The 23594-nt window shown below is 38.4% G+C and overlaps 1 long non-coding RNA gene across 1 annotated transcript in view; it reads left to right on the forward strand.

The window, feature by feature from the left end:
* Positions 1 to 331: 331 nt before the first annotated feature.
* LOC136884705 (uncharacterized) overlaps positions 332 to 23594 on the forward strand; it is a 249355-nt gene continuing 226092 nt past the window's right edge. The window contains exon 1 of the long non-coding RNA XR_010861414.2: positions 332 to 358. This is a non-coding gene — a long non-coding RNA (uncharacterized lncRNA). The remainder of the gene's footprint in view (positions 359 to 23594) is intronic.

Consider the following 23594-nt stretch of genomic DNA (forward strand, 5'->3'; position numbering starts at 1 on the left):
CACATTAGTTGATGGCTGAAAATTATTTACAGATATCGCCAAGAGTATCTAGAGATTATATCACAAGGGAACACGAGATTTTAAACCATATTATTCTTCAGACATTCGTCTTTGTTCAAGCATAACTACTTCTGAACAAATATTGAGTCAGTTCCGCAGAAAAAGCTGAGAGAGATTGAACTGTACCCAGTAACACACGAACGTTCATGTCCTATCTGTATATGTGTGTATTGTGTAATATAGTGGGGATTACTGTTCATGTTTGTACTTTTTGTCTCTTCAACAGGCGCAGGAGATCAAAGGGTTCATCTTCTACAAACTCTTACACAATGCGGGGATAATCCACCATTCATATGAGGTGAGTACGCTGCCAATAATACCCTCCAGCTCATTTATCAGTACGACTTTCTGGAGAATTTATTTCAATAATGATTATATTATAATGATTATTTACTTCTTCTTCTTCTTCTTCTTTTTCTTACTATCCTTCTTCCCGGGCTGAGTGGCTCAGACGGCAGAGCCGCTGGCCTTCTGACCACTACTTGGTAGGTTCAATCTTGGCTCAGTCCTGTGGTATCTGAACGTGGTCAAATACGACAGCCTTGTGTCGGCAGATTTACTGACAAGTAAAAGAATTCCTGTGGGACTAAATTCCAGCACCCAGATGCCATTCCCGACGTAACCCTATGTGCAAGGTGTTCACTACAGCATATTTCTCTTGTGGTGGATAGTGTGACATGTTGCACGTATAATTGGACGAACATAACCACAATGCCTCGAGAAAGGGAAAATAACTAAAGGCGGGGATTTACCTCGACCCGGCCGGATATCGAACCAGAGACCCTCTGAATCAGGCTCATCAACGCTGGTCATCATACCCCGAACTTTTAGGCATTAGTAGCTTAGAAGAGAAAACAAATTAGATTAATAGGAGGTGTCGACTAGCCCGGTCTTCCGTAATGTAGTGAGAGTAACATAACTTCTAGGGTTTCTGATTGGCCGTACCCCTAACGTTTATGCAAAACTCGCAGCACAATCGTTGTGCAAGCTAGAGTATACTTGTTATTCGCTTTAGTAAGTTCGCATACTAACCTATTAAAACCAGACCAAACCCTATAGCACTACAGCTCTTGAAGGGCCTTGGCCTACCAAGCGACCGCTGCTCAGCCCGAAGGCCTGCAGATTACGAGGTGTCGTGTGGTCAGCACGACGAATCCCCTCGGCCGATATTCTTGGTTTTCTAGACCATACTAACCTATTACTGTATAAAAATGCGGACCGAATAATGATTATATATTAGATTAAAGTAGTAATAATGAAACTGTAAAGAATGTAGCGAAAGAAACATACATTCTAGGGGTTGTAACTGGACGTACCCCTAATGTTTATGCATATCTCACAAGAGAATCGTTGTGCAGACTAGAATACACTAAGTCTACTAAGTACCAAGTCTTGTTACTCGTTGTAAGTTTGCGTTCTGACCTATCCCTGCATGATTTGAAAAATCTACTGAAATATATAGCGACTGGACTAGATTTCACGACATATTCACCAAAAATTAATAAAAGACCCACAAGTTGTACCTGTTTCATAGACCTAGAGCGTCCAGATTTCAGATATCCCTTTCTACGTTGTTGCAAAAATAGCCAGGTCTGTTTAGAATTCTAGGTGTATCTGTTAATCTGACGCTCATGAGGGTCAAGAAATACGAGTAAATTTTAAGGGTTCCAGTAACTTCTAATTTGATCTTCTATGGTGTAAATATATATTAACTTTCAGTCTTTTATCTACATCAATTGCTTCAATGAGGTCTGAACTTAAACTCCTTGGATGAGTACTACTAAAATTATTTTGATGTGGAACGTCATTCAAATTCTGGACATGAATTTTCGACGAAAATTCGATTTCATGCTCTCCATGTAACGCAAAAGTTGAGTATATCTCAAGAAGTATTAAATACGCGGGAATGTTTTATTAATTACTCTAAATTAGAAGGATGGATATGCATGCATATGACGTGATGACTTCAGCTGACGTAATCCGCATGACGTCATCACAGGATCGGCTCCCGTTCCAGGTAAAATTTGGCAGTCGAAAGTCACTTACCACGCGGCGTAGCTTGGTGCGAAGATGTCAAACTGAGAAGAGGGATCTATAATTTCATTCTTCCCGACAACGTCCGTCAGAAAAAAACAGAGAATTTAAAAGATAACCGTAAAGAAGTAATGAAAATTGTTTAACTAAATATTTAGAAATTTGACCTATTTTAGGAAAATTACAAATATAGAATTAATAAAACGGTAAAATACTATAACAATGAACGGAGGAAGAAACTAGAAACAATTAGGGGAAATAAGTCGAAAATTAATCTGCAGAACGTGTGAGGTTGATACAAGAGCGTGGTATGCTTGACCCTCCAGTAGTGGTATCTTGTTAAATATGTATATACATCTCTTACTTCTGACATTCTTCAATAAAACGTTGACAATTGATAAAATTCTTCAAATTTAAATAAATAAGTAAATCGATGTGAAGGTTTCGAGAATGTAACCCTGACGGCTATACCAAGTAAAGCCTACCACATCTTTTCTTCTTCGAAATTACTTCGGGGTATTAAACGAAAGTATGTTTAGAGATATTTCCATGATATCAGCCATTCTAGGACAGGAGGAGGGTAAAGATCATAGAAATCAAATCTCAGCTTACTGATTTACGTGACTGTCGATTATCGGACTTCCAGTTTAACGTACAGTGCAGGCCATAGCAATGTGATTTCAAAATATCACATGCTCTATGCGCTCGCATTCGTAATAAATCAGTGTCTATACAACACGGTTACAATGCCCCAAACGGTCGAAGAGTAACAATACGAAGTTAAGAATTTCGTGTCGTGTAAGAATTCAAATTTTCGACTAAGGTTTGAAAGGAATTCACTCGACCTCTAGAATTGAATTGAACGGCTCCCGTTATCAGAGACAGTAATCTAGGCAAAGATAATGGCAACGCGCTGACCACGTGACACCAATACCAGCAGACCACCATCTTTGATGAATTTAATGTATCAAAGTGGTGTTAGTGTTTATGTTTACGATATCGGCTAAAAAGTGTACGAGAGCTGTCAGATGGAAGTTGAAAATAAAACCGAAATACAGGAACCAGTATGTAGATTTAATATCAAAAGTAGACCCGACACCCACTAGTTTTATTATACATGTTTCACTTAGCGCTAGAAGTGGACATTCATTTGACAGTCCTTAGGATTCCGTGCCTCGTACTACTGGAGAAATTGATATAAATATGACCCTACACCTTATGCAAAACTTCTTACACCACTGGATGGGGAACCGCAGGATAATTCGTGGTCTAGAGGATTGGATTACTGTACAAACTGAGTACCGACAAGAAACACCAAGCAGTGAATTACGAAGAACCTTATACCATAATATAACATATTGATTCGTATAAACCTCTTAGATCACACAGAACTCCGTAATGAGCTTATGAGAGCAGAAGCTCTTTGTGCCTTTGAGCATTCCTTCAAGCTGCATGTAGATGAGATATTAAATGTAGAGAAAGTACAGCACGTTCGAACTAAACTGTAACCTCACTGAGAGGTGAGCACGCTGTGACGTTCTCCTTCGCTTCGTGCGGTACAAGAACGGGTATACTTTACAGGGTGTTTCAAAGAAGTGAATTAGGAATACGTAGAGAAGGAAATAAACCTTAGCAATAAATAATAAACCTAAGTTCGTGTTCAAAATCCAATGCTTCACTGAAATTTAACAGCCGTATTTTAGATTACTTAAAATTATAAACCAATAAACAGTAAATTCAAGAGGCCTCCATACTTGAAGGAGTACTACAGGGACCCAACCTACCACCAGTGTTAATTTGTATTTACCAAAGTGATTAAAGAAAGTAAAGAGGTAACAGGAGTTAATACAAATTGGGAGAAGGTTAACAGTTTAACATCCGATGACATTACATCTACCATAAAAGAACGAAAAGGATTTGAAATATTAATTAATGAATCTAAACAAAACTATCAGTTAAAAACCTACACACAAAAACACAGAGATAATGGAGAACAGCAACAAAGAATGTATCGCAGAAATTTAACGATTCAATAGTTTTATAAGTTAATATAATTTATAACAAAGTGCATGGCTAATGGATTTTGAGTACAAATTGACAGGTGCTCAGGCAGAACACCTGCAGGTTCCTAGGTAATGCGCGTTCAGCGCGACGAATCCTCTCAACATTTATTGTCACCTTTCTAGGCTTCTCAATCATAATCATGTATCCTGAAACCAGCCTTCATATCCAGTTTAAAATACCAGATGTCGCCAGAAATCTAACTAAGAGCATAGCGGTAAGAGGATTTTACTCTTTCCCGTAGAACATACAGCAAGCTATAATTACAAATCTTTGCATTCAGGAAATAGTGGGTTGGAATCCCATTCAGTCCCGAAGATGGTTTCCGTGGTTTCCCATTATCACACAAGTAAAATGCTGGGGCTGTACCTTAATTAAGGCCATAACCTCTTTCTTCCCAAACGTAGCCCTTTCCTGAGCCACCGTCGCCATAAGACGGAGTGACGTAAACCCAATTGTAAACAAATTTACTCAACAAATGTATCTCAAATAGTAATACCGAATTCGGCGACTTAGAACCCGTTTCAGTCAAGCGGTGCGTAACGGTGCCAAAATAAGTTAGACTTACCGGTACAAGAACGTCTCCGCAAATTGTACGTGTAATCAGTGGGGCATATTGTTATCAGCTACAGTAGTAGTGGTGGTTCGACACCAGAAAAACATGCTATTTGCTTTACGTCGCACCGACACAGATATGTCTTTCGGCGACGATGGGATAGGAAAGGCCTAGGAATTGGAAGGAAGCGGCCGTGGCCTTAATTAAGGTACAGCCCCGGCATTTTCCTGGTGTGAAAATGGGAAACCACGGAAAATCATCTTCAGGGCTGCCGACAGTGGGGCTCGAACTCACTGTCTCCCGATTACTGGATACTGACCAGAAAAAAAAACAAGGGGCTTCTTATATTTGGTATCCATGAAAATTATAAAATTTTCGTCCTGAGTATGAATTTGCACGCCTCAGAAACATGCATTTATTAAAAGGGACATTACAACCACCTAAGATGTAGTTTAGGAGAAGGAAGGATGGATTATGATGACAAAGTAGGTTGACCAATAAAGAAAGTCTCAGGCAAATTTGGGGGAATTGTCTCTACTGAAAATAATAACGAGTAGAAAACCCAATTTTAATGGGAACAGGAGTGTTCTAGTACGTAAAATGGAAGGATACGAAAGAGAGGAGAATTGCTGCGAACTCACAGTGAGGTTAAGAATTTGGGAAAAATGCCCATACATGACCTCTATCTATTTTCGCGAAGTGATTCATTTTGAAGGTTTCATAGCCGTAAACGATTACGTCTATAATTAAGAGACATCACAACCACCTAAGATGTAGTTGTAATAGATGTAGATGTAATTGCTAGAGTACGTCTTTTTTTTTTTTTTTTTTTTTTTTGCTATTGGCTTTACGTCGCGCCGACACAGATAGGTCTTACGGCGACGATGGGACAGGAATGGGCTAGGATTGGGAAGGAAACGGCCGTGCCCTTAATTAAGGTACAGCCCCTGGTGTGAAAATGGGAAACCACGGAAAACCATCTTCAGGGCTGCCGATAGTGGGGTTCGAACCCACTATCTCCCGAATACTGGATACTGGCTCGGTTAAAGTAGTTCTAAGAGCAGTGGAAGAGAATGCGCACGTTTATAAAATAAGAAACAATTAAGCAGTAATGTAAATTCTGAATCAAAAGCTAATGTGGGCCTTCCTCTTGGTGTATATCACTCGAAAGTAACTTCTTCTAGAACTCAAAATACTCCCTGTGTAACTGTTTTAATCTCACTCCAATGGGAAACGAAGGCGATGATTAAATTAGATTTTAACGATTTTATGATCATAGGCCACACAGTTTGTGCACGGAAATATTATTCATAATCTCGGGTATCTACTAAAACAATAGTTGTTAACTTCCAGAAATATTTTGTGTCAAAATGTGAAAAAATATTATTTCTCTGAAAAAGTACCAGATATGACTAAAATTATTCTTAAAGCATAAGTATTACATCAAAACCAGGAACAATACTACAATATTTAATTTATCGAACCTATATAACTAATAAAACCGGTGCATTTTCAAATTGGATCAATTTTTCCTTTTTTCTAAGTAGCGTTATTTCGAAAATATTTGGTGTATTTGGAAGAAATCTGACCCATAATAATCAATTACTAACTTTTTGTAGATAGAAAAAACCACAGAACTTCGAATCCACAATCTCTAGCACGGTGTCTGCGGGAAGTAGGTAAAAATTGTTGAAAGAAACTATTTCTTTTAAAATTTGATCATCAGAGAGGACTTCATGCTTCGACCTTCTCAATCAACATGCTCATTATAAGAAAATATTTTTATCTCTCTTCATTTGCAATATTTACCGGAATCGATACACCACATTGTGCTCAGGTCTAACTGTGTTTCCTTGTTTGGGCTACCACGCCTCTCAGTAGTGTATGGAGGGCTGCCTGCTAAAGCCACGTCACGGCTATCTGTTTGGCCACTAAATCTGCCAAGCGAGAACCTCAGCTGTTCCTCTGTTGCTAGGCAACCATACTAGGTCGGATCTGCCTGCGAGTGTTTATCTTGATACGTGATTTTACATAATAACCCTGATACGTGTACATTATAGGGTTTGGAGAGGTTAGGATATGCACATAACTCGCAAGATGTGGCTAAACGAGTTCGTTTTCAAATGGTGAACTATATTTCAGGAGAAATATTGTGCTGGTTATGCTGGTATTTATTCCAAAACCTTCTCTTCATTTTGAGTGACTACTTAAGGAATGCAGAGAAAACATATACTTTAAAAAGTAATGTGAAAAATAGTGAAAGATTTCTAAGTGGTTAAGGCGACATCAACTGTCCAACACATCATATTGCTCCTCTTTCAAATGTATTCTGCTAGAATGAGAACCACCATTTCAATTAAAATGAAAACGTACAAACTTAGATAACTGAGCTCATTTTATAAGATACAGTAAAAGAAAACAAATCTCACTGTTACCAAAATTGTAAATGAACGAATTCCAAAATCGCATACTTTCGACAAAAGGTACATCTGAGACTATTACATAAATTAGAAGATTTCATACTATTCACACGCAAAGAATAATGCACACGTTACAATCCAACGAAATAGCTTTAGTTTAGTGTTCTTACTTTCTATTCAAAAATGTTTTCAACATAGGTATTTGACCGAACATTACCAGTTTCCCAACCATATGGTGCAGTGGTAGCGTGGAAGGTCTACATTTCTATTACCAGCTCATTCTGCTTGGATGGCTCAAACGTGGTTCACTCTGCCTCGAGAATTCAACTGAGAAACTATCTAATATGTGAGGTAGCGGTCCAGATCGAGGAAGCCAACTAATAAGACTCGGGAAGTCGTGACTTTAGCCATGTTTCATCACTAGGCCTCGGATTTCTAGGTGGTGATAGGTTAGAACGCAAACTAATTTGGTTAGTAGTAAGTGTCGTACAACCCGTTCTTTCATAATGTAGCAGTAGTAACATAAATTCTAGGAGTTCTATACGCCGTACCCTTAACATACATGCAACTTTCATAGCATAACCGTTGTACAGGGTAGAGTATACTTGCATTCTAACCTGTCAGTATCTAAAAATTCATACTTTACCTATCACTTATTGAGGTGTGTATCGTGCCTGTTCTGACAAACTATTAAACCTGCAGTTCTGAAGTTACTGTCAAGTTGTTACTATTTATATGAAATCTGCAGCTCTTCCTGTATGGATAACACATACGATCAACCGCCAAAATGAATTCTTACCTACAATTTGCTTCACGTCGCACCGACACAGATAGGTTTTATGGCGACGATGGACAGAAAAGGGCTAAGAGTGTGAAGGAAGCGGCCGTGGCCTTAATTAAGGTACAGCCCCAGCATTTGCCTGGTGTGAAAATGTGGAATCTCAGAACTGCGCGCCCATAACCGCACGGCAAACGCGCTCGGTGCCGCAAAAATATTTAAGGGACTTTGCATGAGAAATCAAACTTGTTTTCGGCTCTCGTGATTTATTGACAGTCTGCATTTTGCCAGGTGGGGACGATATATCACAGAGCTATGTTGAAAGAGATCAAACTAAGGCCTTATTTACTAACTAGAAAACCAACAAATATATTATCCTGTCAGTACAGTTTAAAAGGTCCTTTAACACGTCATTGCTATGACAGGTACAAAGCAAGTATGCAAGTTCTCCGTGAATCTTGATAATGTGAACAGAGTCACTACAAGTCAGTTTTATATGGACACTGAACCAATGGCTTGCGGCGTTTCATTTCAAAAATACCACATGGATTTGCCGGCATTCGAACTGCACGAGCCGAGATAAGAAGCCATGACCCGCTGTGACAGTCTCTCCAGTTATTATACCCTAACATTTACATGAATAAGATCCTTCTGTGTACTAGAGATAAAGTGTTGTCCTCTGAAAAATAAGACTTCTATTTCAATGCCGGCGGAAGTTGTCGGATTATGAAGGGTACAAATGTCCTCAACACTCCTTGTCGTACGAAGTCTCACGTAAAAGAATGATCTAGCGACTAATGCAACGTTCCCCACAAAATTATTTATGACCTGCTTAAAGGTCTCGTAATTCTCTGCCATATGTTAAGCAAAACAGACATGCAAACACTACAACTCGCGTCAGATAAAATTATTTGCCGGGTTGACTTAGGTTATACAATTATTACGAATATCAGAATTATTTATAGCAATGGCTTTGTTAGAAAGCTGGTAGGCCTATTAAATCAGTGAACACAGTTTTGTCGCAATCATCATCATCCTCCATTTCTCCATCTCCACCCTCTCTCGTTCCTCTATTCCTCTACCATCATTCTGTCCCTACTCAGGTTTCCTCTCCCTTCACTCATCTTTAATGAATCGATCCAACTTGTCCTCGGACTCCCTCTCGCTCTCTTTCCCTCGAACTTCATCTCCATCATCTGTTTTGGTATTCTTTTCTCAACCATCCTCCTTATGTGCCCAAACCATCTTAGTTTAACCGTATCAATTCCCTCATTTAGGTTTTCCATTCCGACCTCTCTCCTCGTATCTTCGTTTCTCAATATACGTGTCACATTATACATGAAGAATTGAGGACAGTTTCTTGGAAAACCCAACAACTACAAAAATACCGAGAATGAATTGTTCATGAGGTCGTGTAGTTTAAGAAAAGAGCAATCGATTGCACTCATAACACAATAGATAAATTGAACATCTACCACTGTAATAGAGCGTCAAATGTTAGGAGTTTTTGTAAAACTCCACATCGCAATATGAAGATAAATTTGGAATTCAAGAGGACAAATCGGGGCAACCATCTCACACGAGCTGGAAAATGTTGCGAAACGGACAGCAGGCAATAGTATGACGATAAACGGGGTAAAAAGTCAGGTTGTGAGTTTCACAAATAGGAAAAGTCCTCTCAGATTTAATTACTGCGCTGATGGGATGAGAGTTCCCTTTGGGGATCATTTTTTTTTTTTTTTTGCTACGGGCTTTACGTCGCACCGACACAGATAGGTCTTATGGCGACGATGGGATAGGAAAGGCCTAGGAGTTGGAAGGAAGCGGCCGTGGCCTTAATTAAGGTACAGCCCCAGCATTTGCCTGGTGTGAAAATGGGAAACCACCGAAAACCATCTTCAGGGCTGCCGATAGTGGGATTCGAACCTACTATCTCCCGGATGCAAGCTCACAGCCGCGCGCCTCTACACGCACGGCCAACTCGCCCGGTTTGGGGATCATTATAAGTGTTGTTGTTTGAGTCATCAGTCCATAGACTGGTTTGATGCAGCTCTCCATGCCACCCTATCCTGTGCTAACCTTTTCATTTCTACGTAACTATTGCATCCTACATCTGCTCTAATCTGTTTGTCATATTCATACCTTGGTCTACCCCTACCGTTCTTGCCACCTACACTTCCTTCAAAAACCAACTGAACAAGTCCTGGGTGTCTTAAGATGTGTCCTATCATTCTATCTCTTCTTCTCGTCAAATTTAGCCAAATCGATCTCCTCTCACCAATTCGATTCAGTATCTCTTCATTCGTGATTCGATCTATCCATCTCACCTTCAGCATTCTTCTGTAACACCACATTTCAAAAGCTTCTATTCTCTTTCTTTCTGAGCTAGTTATCGTCCATGTTTCACTTCCATACAATGCCACGCTCCACACAAAAGTCTTCAAAAACATCTTTCTAATTCCGATATCAATGTTAGAAGTGAGCAAATTTCTTTTCTTAAGAAAGCTCTTCCTTGCTTGTGCCAGTCTGCATTTTATGTCCTCCTTACTTCTGCCATCGTTGGTTATTTTACTACCCAAGTAACAATATTCATCTACTTCCTTTAAGACTTCGTTTCCTAATCTAATATTTCCTACATCACCTGCCTTCGTTCGACTGCACTCCATTACTTTTGTTTTGGACTTATTTATTTTCATCTTGTACTCCTTACCTAAGACTTCATCCATACCATTCAGCAACTTCTGGAGATCTTCAGCAGTCTCAGATAAAATAACAATATCATCCACAAATCTCAAGGTTTTGATTTCCTCTCCTTGGACTGTGATTCCCTTTCCAAATTTCTCTTTGATTTCCCTTATTGTCTGTTCTATGTAAACATTGAAAAGGAGAGGGGACAAACTGCAGCCTTGCCTCACTCCTTTCTGGATTGCTGCTTCTTTTTCAAAGCCCTCGATTCTTATCACTGCAGACTGATTTTTATACAGGTTGTAGATAATTCTTCGTTCTCGGTATCTGATCCCTATCATCTTCAGAATCATAAATAGCCTGGTCCAATCAACATTATCGAATGCCTTTTCTAGATCTACGAATGCCATGTACGTGGGCTTGTCCTTCTTGATTCGATCCTCTAAGATCAGACGTAAAGTCAGGATTGCTTCACGTGTTCCTACATTTCTTCTGAAGCCAAATTGATCTTCCCCCAACTCAGCTTCAACTTGTTTTTCCATTCTTCTGTAAATAATACGTGTTAAAATTTTTGCAGGCATGAGATACTAAACTAATAGTGCGGTAGTTTTCACACCTGTCAGCACCGGCTTTCTTGGGAATAGGTATAACAACATTCTGCCGAAAATCGGATGGGACTTCTCCTGTCTCATACATCTTGCACACTAAATGAAATAACCTTACCATGCTGGTTTCTCCTAAGGCAGTCAGTAATTCAGAGGGAATATCATCAATTCCAGGTGCCTTGTTCCTATTTAGGTCACTCACAGCTCTGTCAAACTCTGACCTCAAAATTCGGTCTCCCATTTCATCAGCATCAACAGCCCCTTCATGTTCCAGAACGAAATTATCTACATCGTTACCTTGATACAACTGTTGGATATGCTCCTGCCATCTTTCTGCTTTGTCTTCTTTCCCTAGAAGTGGCTTTCCATCTGAGCTCTTAATATTCATGCACCTAGATTTCCTTTCTCCAAAGGTTTCCTTGATTTTCCTGTATGCAGCATCTACCTTTCCCAGGACCATACAGCCTTCGACATCCTTGCACTTCTCCTTCAGCCATTCTTCCTTAGCTACCTTGCACTTTCTATCCACTTCATTCTTTAATCGCCTGTATTCTTTTCTGCCCTCTTCATTTCTAGCATTCTTGTATTTTCGTCGTTCATCAATCAGGTCTAGTATCTCCTGAGTTATCCACTGATTCTTAGTTGATCTTTTCTTCCTTCCTAACATTTCTTCAGCAGCCCTACTGACTTCATTTTTCATGACTCGCCACTCTTCCTCTACTGTGTTTCCTTCGGCTTTTTCATTTAGTCCTTGTGCAACATGTTCCTTGAAATAATCCATCACACTCTTTTCTTTCAACTTGTCTAGATCCCATCTTTTTGCATTCTTTCCTTTCTTCAATTTCTTCAACTTCAGATGGCATTTCATGACCAACAAGTTGTGGTCAGAGTCCACGTCTGCTCCTGGGAAAGTTTTGCAATCCAACACCTGGTTTCTGAATCTCTGCCTAATCATAATGAAGTCTATTTGATACCTTCCAGTGTCTCCAGGTCTCGTCCACGTATACAGCCGTCGTTTGTGGTGTTTGAACCAAGTATTGGCGAGGACTAAATTATGGTCAGTGCAGAATTCAACCAGCCGACTTCCTCTTTCGTTCCTTTGTCCCAATCCAAATTCTCCTACTGTGCTACCTTCTCTTCCTTGGCCTACCACTGCGTTCCAGTCTCCCATCACAATTAGATTCTCGTCACCTTTGACATATTGTATTAAATTTTCTATCTCCTCATATATTCTTTCAATTTCTTCATCATCCGCTGAACTAGTAGGCATATAGACCTGCACTATTGTGGTGGGCATTGGTTTGGTGTCTATCTTGGCGACAATAATTCTTTCACTATGCTGGTCGTAGTAGCTTATCCGCTGCCCTATTTTCTTATTCATTATTAAACCAACTCCTGCATTACCCCTGTTTGATTTCGTGTTGATAATTCGGTAGTCGCCTGACCAAAAATCCTGTTCTTCCTGCCAACGTACTTCACTTATACCAACTACATCTAACTTTAGCCTATCCATCTCCCTTTTCAGATTCTCTAACCTACCACAACGATTCAAACTTCTAACATTCCACGCTCCGACTCGCAGAATGTCAGTATCCATCTTCCTGATGATCGCCCCCTCTCGTGTAGTCCCCACCCGGAGATCCGAATGGGGGACTAGTTTACCTCCGGAATATTTTACCCGGGAGGAAGCCATCATCAGTACATCATTCATACAGAGAGAGCTGCATGTCCTCGGGAGGTGGTTACGGCTGTAGTTTCCCATTGCTTTCAGCCGTGTAGCAGTATCAACACAGCTAAGCCATGTTGAGTATTATTACAAGGCCGTATCAGTCAATCATCTAGACTGCCGCCCTTGCAACTACCGAAAGGCTGCTACCCCCCTTTCGATGAACCATTCGTTAGTCTGGTCTCTCAACAGATACCCATCTGATATGGTTGCACCTGCGGCTTGGCTATCTGCATCATTGGGACACGCAAGCCTCCCCACCGCGGCAAGGTCACATGGTTCGTAGAGGAGGCATTATAAGTATCTGGGTGTTAATATAAGGAAAGACCTTCATTGCGGTAATCACATAAATAGAATTGTAAATGAAGAGTACAGTTCTCTGCACACGGTTATAAGGGTGTTTAGGAGTTGTAGTAAGGATGTAAAGGAGAGCATATAAGCCTCTGGTACGACCACAACTAGAGTATGGTTTCAGTGTTTGGGACCCTCTCTAGGATTACTTGATTCAAGAACTGGAAAAATATCCAAAGAAAATCAGCTCGATTTGTTCTGGGTGATTTCCGACAAAAGAGTAGCGTTACAAAAATGTTGCAAAGTTTGGGCTGGTAAGACTTAAGTGGTATGTTCCGAGCTGTCAGCGGAGAGATGGCTTGGAATTACATTAGTAGACGAATAAGTTTGAGTAGTGTCTTTAAAAGTAGGAAAGATCACAATATGAAGATAAAGTTGGAATTCAAGAGGACAAATTGGGGCAAATATTCATTTATAGGAAGGGGAATTAGGGATTGGAATGACTTACCAAGGGAGGTGTTCAATAAATTTCCAATTTCTTTGAAATCATTTAAGAAAAGTGTAGGAAAACTACAGAAAGCGAATCTGACACCTGGGCGACTGCCCCAAATGCAGATCAGGATTGACTGATTGATTGACTGATCTACGGGATTGAAAATTTAATAGAAATCAACATCCATATACTATTTCGGATTTTATTCATACTTACAAAGTACTTTTTAGTTTCTTACTTTTGTCAACCATGTCATTTTTTCATAATATTTCAAACTGGATCGGTCCTGTCTCAACATCGCCAAATACTGAATCAACTCGAACGATGTCTTTTTCTTAGGAAGAGCTGCGAAGTGTATGACTTGAAATCAGCAAGTAGACAGATTTCGAGACACAAGGTACCCTTCAAGATGACAGAAGGGAGAGTTTTAACAAACAATCCAGTTCAAATTTTACAATTTTCCTTACGTCGCGCCGACACAGATAGGTCTTATGGTGACGGTGGGACAGCAAAGGCCTAGGAATGGAAAGAAAGCAGCCGTGCCCTTAATTAAGGTACAGCCCCAGCATTTTCCTGGTGTGAAAATGGGAAACCACGGAATACCATCTTCAGAGCTGCCGACAATCGAGTTCAGCGCAAAGTTCAAACAAACTATTCTGGTGATCATATTGTTGTTGAAGTGTTGAAAAGAGGCACATTCAAGTTCAGAAGTATGGACAAGACTTTGCCTATCAAATTATCAAATCAGGTCAATGTAAAGAAAAGTGAGGACCTTAAGAAACTTCTGAAATATTTAGATTGATTCGTCCTCCGAAGAGATAACATTGTTCTATTCTGCAGTGTTGCAAAGTTTCTCAGACTGAATTGAGGACAATAATGATTCTGAGTATCCAGCGAGCCAATCTACTAATGTTCAATGTGTAGTTCTACATAATATATGAAATATGACCTTTAAAAGTAATGTTCTAGACTTTTGTTCCTGTAGAAGTTGAGTTTTGTATAAAACTCACAATTTTCAATCCTATTTTTCTATTCTTGTTAATAATTATTTCGAAAAGTGCACTATAGTAATATATTTGTCTTAATGCTGTATTATACGTACATTTTCAGTTTAATATTTTTTCTTTTGGAAGATAATCAATAAAATGTATTTCCTGAAACTTAACCTCTTGCAGTTGCTGACTTTTGCAAAACGGTCCTGAATGTTACTAAAGTAAAATTTTAAAGTATAACAAAGGCTTCACCGTGCAGATAATGAGGAACTGAACTCATGGCTTCGCGGATGAATCGAGTACGCCTTTATAATCTGACTTAGGTAGCACCTAGAGGCTAAAGGTAGATGATACAAGACTTGCAAAGAAGAACAGCTGTAATCGAAAGCGACTTTCAACGTATTAGGTCGTGTTACGTACATGTAGTACGTGTTGAAGAGATGTTAAGTACAGAACAAAAATGGCCAGCCGGACACCAATGGGATCCGAACCCACAACCTCCCGATTTCGCGTCGGTTGCTCTACCAATTGAGCTATGGTGGCCTCGGCCATCTTTGTTCTGTTTGAAAGGATCTGAGCTACAGGTCTGGCACTGCTGCTAGCACACTGTAGAGTGCGTTTAAGTCGCCCGTTGTGGGGCATGTCAATTAATATTGAATTTTCACTACCGCATTGTATTCGAAACAGACTTTCAACGTATTAGGTCGTGTTACGTACATGTAGTACGTGCTGAAGAGATGTTAAGTACAGAACAAAAATGGCCAGCCTGACACCAGTGGGATCCGAACCCACAACCTCCCGATTTCGCGTCGGTTGCTCTACCAATTGAGCAATGGTGGCCTCGGCCATCTTTGTTCTGTTTGAAAGGATCTGAGCTACAGGTCTGGCACTGCTGCTAGCACACTGTAGAGTGCGTTTAAGTCGCCCGTTGTGGGGCATGTCAATTAATATTAAATTTTCACGACCGCATTGTAATCGAAACAGACTTTCAACGTATTAGGTCGTGTTACGTACATGTAGTACGTGTTGAAGAGATGTTAAGTACAGAACAAAAATGGCCAGCCGGACACCAGTGGGATCCGAACCCACAACCTCCCGATTTCGCGTCGGTTGCTCTACCTATTGAGCTAAGGTGGTCTCGGCCATCTTTGTTCTGTACTTAACATATCTTCAACACGTACTACATGTACGTAACACGACCTAATACGTTGAAAGTTGTTTCGATTACAATGCGGTCGTGAAAATTCAATATTAAAAGAACAGCTGTGATTTGGTCCTTGGTTTAGTAAGGACAATGTCTTGAAGCCTCAGGTGTCGTGTATTGAAACTCTCTGACAGCCTTGGTATTGTTTTCTTGGGAGGAGAACTGTCATTAAATATTCCAGAGGTTCGGTATACATTTGATGGGAAGTAAAGGAAGTTTTTATGAGTGCTTAATTGGCGTCTATAAAGAAGTTCGCGGTGCCAGATGGCGCGCACACTGCTTTTATGAGTAAATGATGCAGCATCTCTTAGCAACGAAGTCACGTGATCCGCTCTCTTGCTTGACGACGGCGAGACAGTGCAAATTGTATTAGACTCGCAACAAGGGGACAGCTACAAGCACTTAGTGTTCTCATTATCTTATCAATAAATACTGTAAGTACAGTGGGTTAGTTCGTCGAAGAAAGCAGGAAAATGTAACCAATTGGTCTTTCAAGTATTTACTAATACAAATCTGCTACAGGATAGATGCACTATTGTTAAAAGAATGTTTCATAACTTGACTTCAATATTCAGGCTCAAAAACATAATAAGCATTCGAAAACCTTAATAAACGATTACAAAATGCTCGGCAATTTTTGAAAATACTCATTTTCCAATTGTTAAAGTACTGACCAGATAAACACTTTATCTTCTAGTTCCTTAGATTGGAAAGTGTTGGCTATCGAACCTATCATGAAGTTACAGAAATACCTATAACAATCATTGAAATTCAGGGTGAAGAATATCTTGTACATGTTCTCTTCTTTTTGTCTTCTCTTCCCGTTATGGCCTGCTTGGAATAATGAGGCAATTGCAAATCCTCAGTCTTTGATGTTCCCTCTTCCTTCTTCTCCAGTACTCTGGCTCTGTTACTTCTTTGTCTCATCAGACAACATTATACCAGTTTCCTCTTCCCCTTTGCCTTGGAACCCTTCTATACTGAACACTATTTATAAAAATATCTCATTCTTGGATTACTTCTTTTTTATATTATTTCGTAATCAAACCTTTCTTGGCCTCTTGAATCCATGTTATTTATTTATTTATTTATTTATTTATTTATTTATTTATTTATTTATTTATTTATTTATTTATTTATTTATTTATTTATTTATTTATTTATTTATTTATTTATTTATTTATTTATTTATTTATTTATTTATTTATTTATTTATTTATTTATTTATTTATTTATTTATTTATTTATTTATTTATTTATTTATTTATTTATTTATTTATTTATTTATTTATTTATTTATTTATTTATTTATTTATTTATTTATTTATTTATTTATTTATTTATTTATTTATTTATTTATTTATTTATTTATTTATTTATTTATTTATTTATTTATTTATTTATTTATTTATTTATTTATTTATTTATTTATTTATTTATTTATTTATTTATTTATTTATTTATTTATTTATTTATTTATTTATTTATTTATTTATTTATTTATTTATTTATTTATTTATTTATTTATTTATTTATTTATTTATTTATTTATTTATTTATTTATTTATTTATTTATTTATTTATTTATTTCCCTTGTTGAGGCATTTTGGCATACAGTATGTCTTATGGCCGGTAGTCATCGAAAAATGTGTGTAACGTCACGCCACAAACTGCGTAACGGATGTGTAACCATAGCACCCGTGCAGGTGATGATATAATAATAATAATAATAATTTCGTGTGGCTATTTCTAGCCGAGTGCAGCCCTTGTTAGGCAGACCCTCCGATGAGGGTGGGCGGCATCTGCCATGTGAAGGTAACTGCGTATTATTGTGGTGGAGGATAGTGGTATGTGTGGTGTGTGAGCTGCAGGGATGTTGGAGACAGCACAAACACCCAGCCCCCGGGCCATTGGAATTAACCAATGAAGGTTAAAATCCCCGACCCGGCCGGGAATCGAACCCGGGACCCTCTGAACCGAAGGCCAGTACGCTGACCATTCAGCCAACGAGTCGGGCGCAGGTGATGATGCAAAGTATTGTTACCTAGCAACCGTGTTGGCTATGTCTTATGGCTGGTTGCCATCTGAAAGTAACAGCCGTTGATGGGTGACGTATTTATGATCGTTTGATTTTCGCAAAGGGGAGATGTGGTTTCTTTTTATTTCATGACTCTCTTTAGTGTGAAAACCAAAGTTCTGTTTTCTACTGCCAGATCGTGCAGAACCGGATATCTATTGGGCGAACTATGGCTGAGTAACACGAGATGTGTCATGAGATATCTTTTACATTTCGTACTTAACCGAGTGCCAAATAAATACTTTTTCTACTTTACAAAAGTGTTTATAAAGCAGCAATGTCATATAAATTAAGAAACACATAACTGATTATCATGGTGTTTCAAGCCTCTATCGAGAGCTATAAAGAAATACAGTAGTACTCCATGCAAGGTCAAAATTAGATTTTCTAAGACATATTCGTATATTTACACACCTTAGTACATAGGATTTTGTCATCTAGTCCAAGTGCGTTATATTTTCAATTGCCAATACGAAATATATTTCACTTACACAGTAAAATTTCTATACACCGGACACTGAATAAACCGGAAAACTGATTTAAGCGGACTTTCTTTTTCTGTGATCCGGCGAAGCTACATGCCACTTTATACAGCCTAAAACGTAACCTGTCTAACGCAAAAACGGATTTATATTGCAATCCCGGGAGGGAATAATTTCTAAATTAAGCGGAACTCCTAAAAAATAAATTTTACATGTAGCACGTACAATAGAAGGGGAGAGCAAGGAATTCCACCTGCAACCTATATATGTTGTTGCTGTTATTATAGTGTAATTATTGTAAGAACTTAGAACATTTGATGGAGCCAATAATGTTATCCCGTTCATCTTGAGCGCATACCACCCGCTTCCTCACCACCCCTATTTCCAGGCGCTGGGATGGTGGACTTCTTAACAGAAGAACGCGAGTACCAACATAGTACTACTATCTTTTTACCAGTATAAGAATGTTTTTTTCTGTAGCGCGAGTGTTGTTATTCTTCAGTTTATTAGTCGGTATGGCAGGGAAACACATAAAAGCAATCCCTTGCTTTAAAAAAGAAGGAAATGAAAATCGGAAGCAGTCAGTGAGTTATTTTCCAAGTGTTATTTCAGTGTGGAAAAATGCAGGTCTATGATACATTTAAGAGAAAGGAACAAGATGAAGAAACACATTAAAATAAAACTACTACAGTAGTACAGTACTTACGCGCAGTGTACCATTTGTTCATTTCAAAGAAAATTCTCAGAGTTCTATTTTTCGATACATGAATTGAAATACAAACACAGTAAGCATAATATAATAGTTAATCTTGCATAAAACGGAAATATTTTGAGGTCCCAAGCAATTCTGGTTTAGGCAGGTTTCACTGAATATGTACTGAAATACAAACACAGTAATCATGATATAATTGTTAACCTTGCAAAAACTGAAATATGTTCTAATCTGGAGCAATTCCGGTTTAGAAAGGTTTTACTGTGCATAAAGCACTATCCTAACAAACAAACAAACAAACAAAAGAGACTCGTGACATGTAGACTCAATTAAGGTCTTGGCCTGCCTCATCAAGTGGCCTTCAGATATTGAAGTGTCACATGAATTATTGTAAGAATGTCATTAGTATTACTGCTTGTCTTTCTTGCCTTTCATATCCCAATAATTTGTGAGGCCGAGTAAATCCCGACCCATCCCTCTTTAAAATCCTTGACTTGTTTGGGGACCAAAGAAGAGCCATTCAGTTCATAGGTACACAAGTATTCCCTCAGTTTATAAACTATGTGATCAGAAGTAATTTTATCCAACTCCCAGAACGAGGTCTATTTTAAATAAAAATGGTTAATGAAGCGTAATACAGTGTTTACAAAATTAGACTCCGTGAATTTAATTTCACGTATCAGTTATCTATTTTATATGCTACAACACACATATAGTCTGTTTGAACATTTTACTGGAAATGAACTTCTTTATTTAATAACAATATTTATGAAATATATATTAATTTAATCATGTTATCAAAAACGTGTATTCAGTTTGATATCACGCCCACATCACTCGTATTGACATTATATGACGAGAGGTGGTTTTCAATCCATCCCGCGAAAGTATTATAAATATGTGCAGGTACTAATCGCAAGAAAAGTCCACTAATGGTTTTCATCGCGGAATGACACTAATCACATGTAATCTCATGGTTCAAAATTCAGCATTCCTTGGTCGCCCCTTTTAGTTGCCTCTTACGACAGGCAGGGGATACCGTGGGTGTATTCTTCGTCTCTGTACCCCACCCACAAGGGGCTGTGTGTTGAGTCCGCGAAAGCTATTTTGTTTCGCTCAAGACCACCGGCAAGCCGGTTAGGACCCACCTATCCGCCACCTGGGACGCGCCAAGTGGTAGTATCACCTCTCCCCCTTCCACGACAGCGTAAATGGTTTGTGAAAAATTAGTTCTTTGATTGCTTGAATTCTCCGTTTAATCACTTAACAAGAATCTAAAGTAGAAGTTAGTTTTCACTGATTTACTTGTTAGAGGCCGAATGTTTAAGGCTGTAATTTGTACGAATGCAAGCTTACTGAAGCGGGTAAGAAGTATAGTCTATATCACACAACGGTTATGCTATGAGTTTTGCTAAACATAGTGGAACGTCCCATTACAAATCCTAGAATTTATGTTGCTCTCGCTACATAACGGAAAAACTGCGTGGATGACATTTTCTCCTAACCAAATTAGCTTGCATTCTAAACTATCACTCCCAAAAACCCTTGGTCTATTTATTGTGTATTTGTAGTCAGTTAGTAAATGTGCCACTTCCAAACCGTTCTTCAAAATACGCATTCATTTTCCATATTTTATGTTCGTGCGGCCTTTTCACTGTGTATTCCCATTACTTAATTGTTAAGCAAAAACAGACTAAAACAATACGTTGGAAAGGCATCGAAAGTTACAAAGATACGTCGACACGTCCTAAATTTTATCTCCACGACAGAACAATTTATCCTCAAACAGACTACGTGATTCAAAATGTGCCTAAGTGACGGCCCTCCAATTCGTTTTTAAAAGATACTTGGATAGATTGTTTAAGGTAATTCACCTTCAATAATAAATTACTATTTATAGGGATATTCAAAGAAAAATAAAGCATTCCTCGTCGGGGACAACTCTACAACAGGGGAATTTCAACATTTAAAATATATAAATAATTTTATCCTATTGAAAGCGACACATGTTTTGCACACTCGGAAACTGACAGATAACTAACTGTTTCTGAAATGCGCGGCAAACGGAGAGTTATTTAGGAACGATAATATTGTACTGTGCCACTTCTTGGAAGCTTCAAAGGCGTTGCATTTCTGCAGTATACTTAAAGTTGGGTTACATTTTGAACAGGCCTCGTACATTAGGAGGAGGGCGTGTCGCAACTACTTTGTAAGCAGTTCTCCCCAGACGACACTGGCTGATCGCCAGATATGTTTGCATTTTAAGTAATTACTGCACAAAAATCCATGCTGTCTTTTTCTCTAAGTGTGCTGAGTGCAATTCCTCACAGAACATGCGAAGGTCTGTGTTAACGTGCAAACCCACTATAATTACTTGCCGTGAGAAGACAGATGGTGTGATTAAGGCTGAAAAACTCTCAAACAGGCTTCACGCTGATGAAGTCCCCCTTGGTGTAAGGACACTGGACAAGGGGCGGATCAGAGAAGCACATTTGCATTAATTGAACGGCGAAATGACCTTTCTGCAGTTTCTGAAATGTTTGGAATTCCAATTATGACGTGCCTCTGGCGAGATGGAGAGGAATTTTATGTATCCGATGAATATATATGTCGACTTTAGTCTTCATTTGTCTTTATGATGAGGTGACTCGTTACTTCAGCGAAATACAAATAACTTTATTTGTGATTGAATTTCCTTACCATGAGACGGGGAAAATGGTGGATAATTTCATGTCGAGTTTAGTATATCTTCAGTTTTTAAGTTTCAACGACAAACAAGTGTTTTGTGTCTGTTAGAGTAAATAAGTTAAAATGTTATCCCATACGCATTTTAATAGTATTAAATTCTGTTTCAACTGATAATTAGTTTCTTTTACACGAATTTCATTTAAAACCGTCAGTTGTCTGTTTATCATATTAGAGTCGTTTACAATATAGTACGTTTGAAACCATCGACATTTTCAACTTTTGATTTAACTACAAATTACTAACCATTCAAGTCTATTTTAGCAAATAACAAATACAAGTTTCGATTATGCTTTGACTAGTCTTCTTCTTTCTTGTCTGGATTAAGCCTCATTTTACTACCCGATGCGTGGTAGCGATGAGAACATATATAAAAAAGGGTTAGAGAGAGAGAGAACGAAAATCAATGTTTACTCTGTGGAAGAAGCGCAACTATTAAGAGTTTGTAGGACAACCAAAGCACTGAGAGTGAAATATCTGGGAAGTGAATATAAAACAAAAATAGAAAGAAAGAAAGAGAATTCCACACAATTGTTAAACTACTAAATAAAGAGTGTATTACACCGGAAAGAAAAGTACTTTTATTTTGAAAAGTATGTGGAAAAGGGAAATTTAAAAAATCAAAACAAATACGATCGAGAATAATGAAGGATAAGATGGATAAGATGCCAGCTTGTCCTAGAATTATGAATAGAATTAGTATTAGGTTAAATATAATATAAAATCCAGTAATATATAAATTGGTGTATTGTCCTGCCTTTATATTATATTCTCAATTCAGCCGTTAAATAAGGCATGTTGCTAATGGTAGGATCATCCAACAGACTTGCGACACAAAAGCAAGCATTAAATAAGCTAAGTAAAGGAAAGATACAGGTATATTTTGTCCTACACCATATAGCATTGTTAACGCCTAGGACAACATAAATTGTACTTAGTGAAGAAATAGTTAAATAATAAGAGAAAAATATAAGTCATGTATTAAATGTTAATGAATTGCGATCCGAAACTAGGGGATGGGAGTACTCTATTCTTACTACCGGATGCCCTTTCTGACGCAACCACCATATGGAGAGATGTATTGATTATTGCGTGTTTCTGTGTATATGAAGACAAGCACAAACAAACAGCCTCTAGGTAAAGGAATTAACAATGTAGAGCTAGGAATCGAACCCGTTGCCCTCTGAACCGATGACCAGCAACAAGGAGCTACAATTTCGACTGGTAACTAGGGATTAGAGCCCAGATGTATAGGCAGTAATAAGCTACATTGCAACCAAATCTGGTTAGTAGCCTAACCCGCTCTTCCGTAATACAGCTAGAGTAACATAATTTCTAGGAGTTCTAATAGGTAAAGTTGCAATTCAAGAGGCCAAAGTGGACAAAATATTCGTTTATAGGAAGTGTTAGGGATAAAAATAAATTACCAAGGGAGATATTCGATAATTTCCCAATTTCCTAGAAATTAAGGAAAAAGACTGGGTATTTTTTTTTTTTTTTTTTTTTTTTTGCTAGTTGCTTTACGTCGCACCGACACAGATAGGTCTTACGGAGACGATGGGATAGGGAAGGGCTAGGAGTGGGAAGGAAGCGACCGTGGCCTTAATTAAAGTACAGCTCCAGCATTTGCCTGGTGTGAAAATGTGAAACCACGGAAAACCATTTTCAGGGCT

This window comes from Anabrus simplex, chromosome 13, assembly GCF_040414725.1.
Source record: "Anabrus simplex isolate iqAnaSimp1 chromosome 13, ASM4041472v1, whole genome shotgun sequence".
Taxonomy (NCBI): Eukaryota; Metazoa; Arthropoda; class Insecta; order Orthoptera; family Tettigoniidae; genus Anabrus; species Anabrus simplex.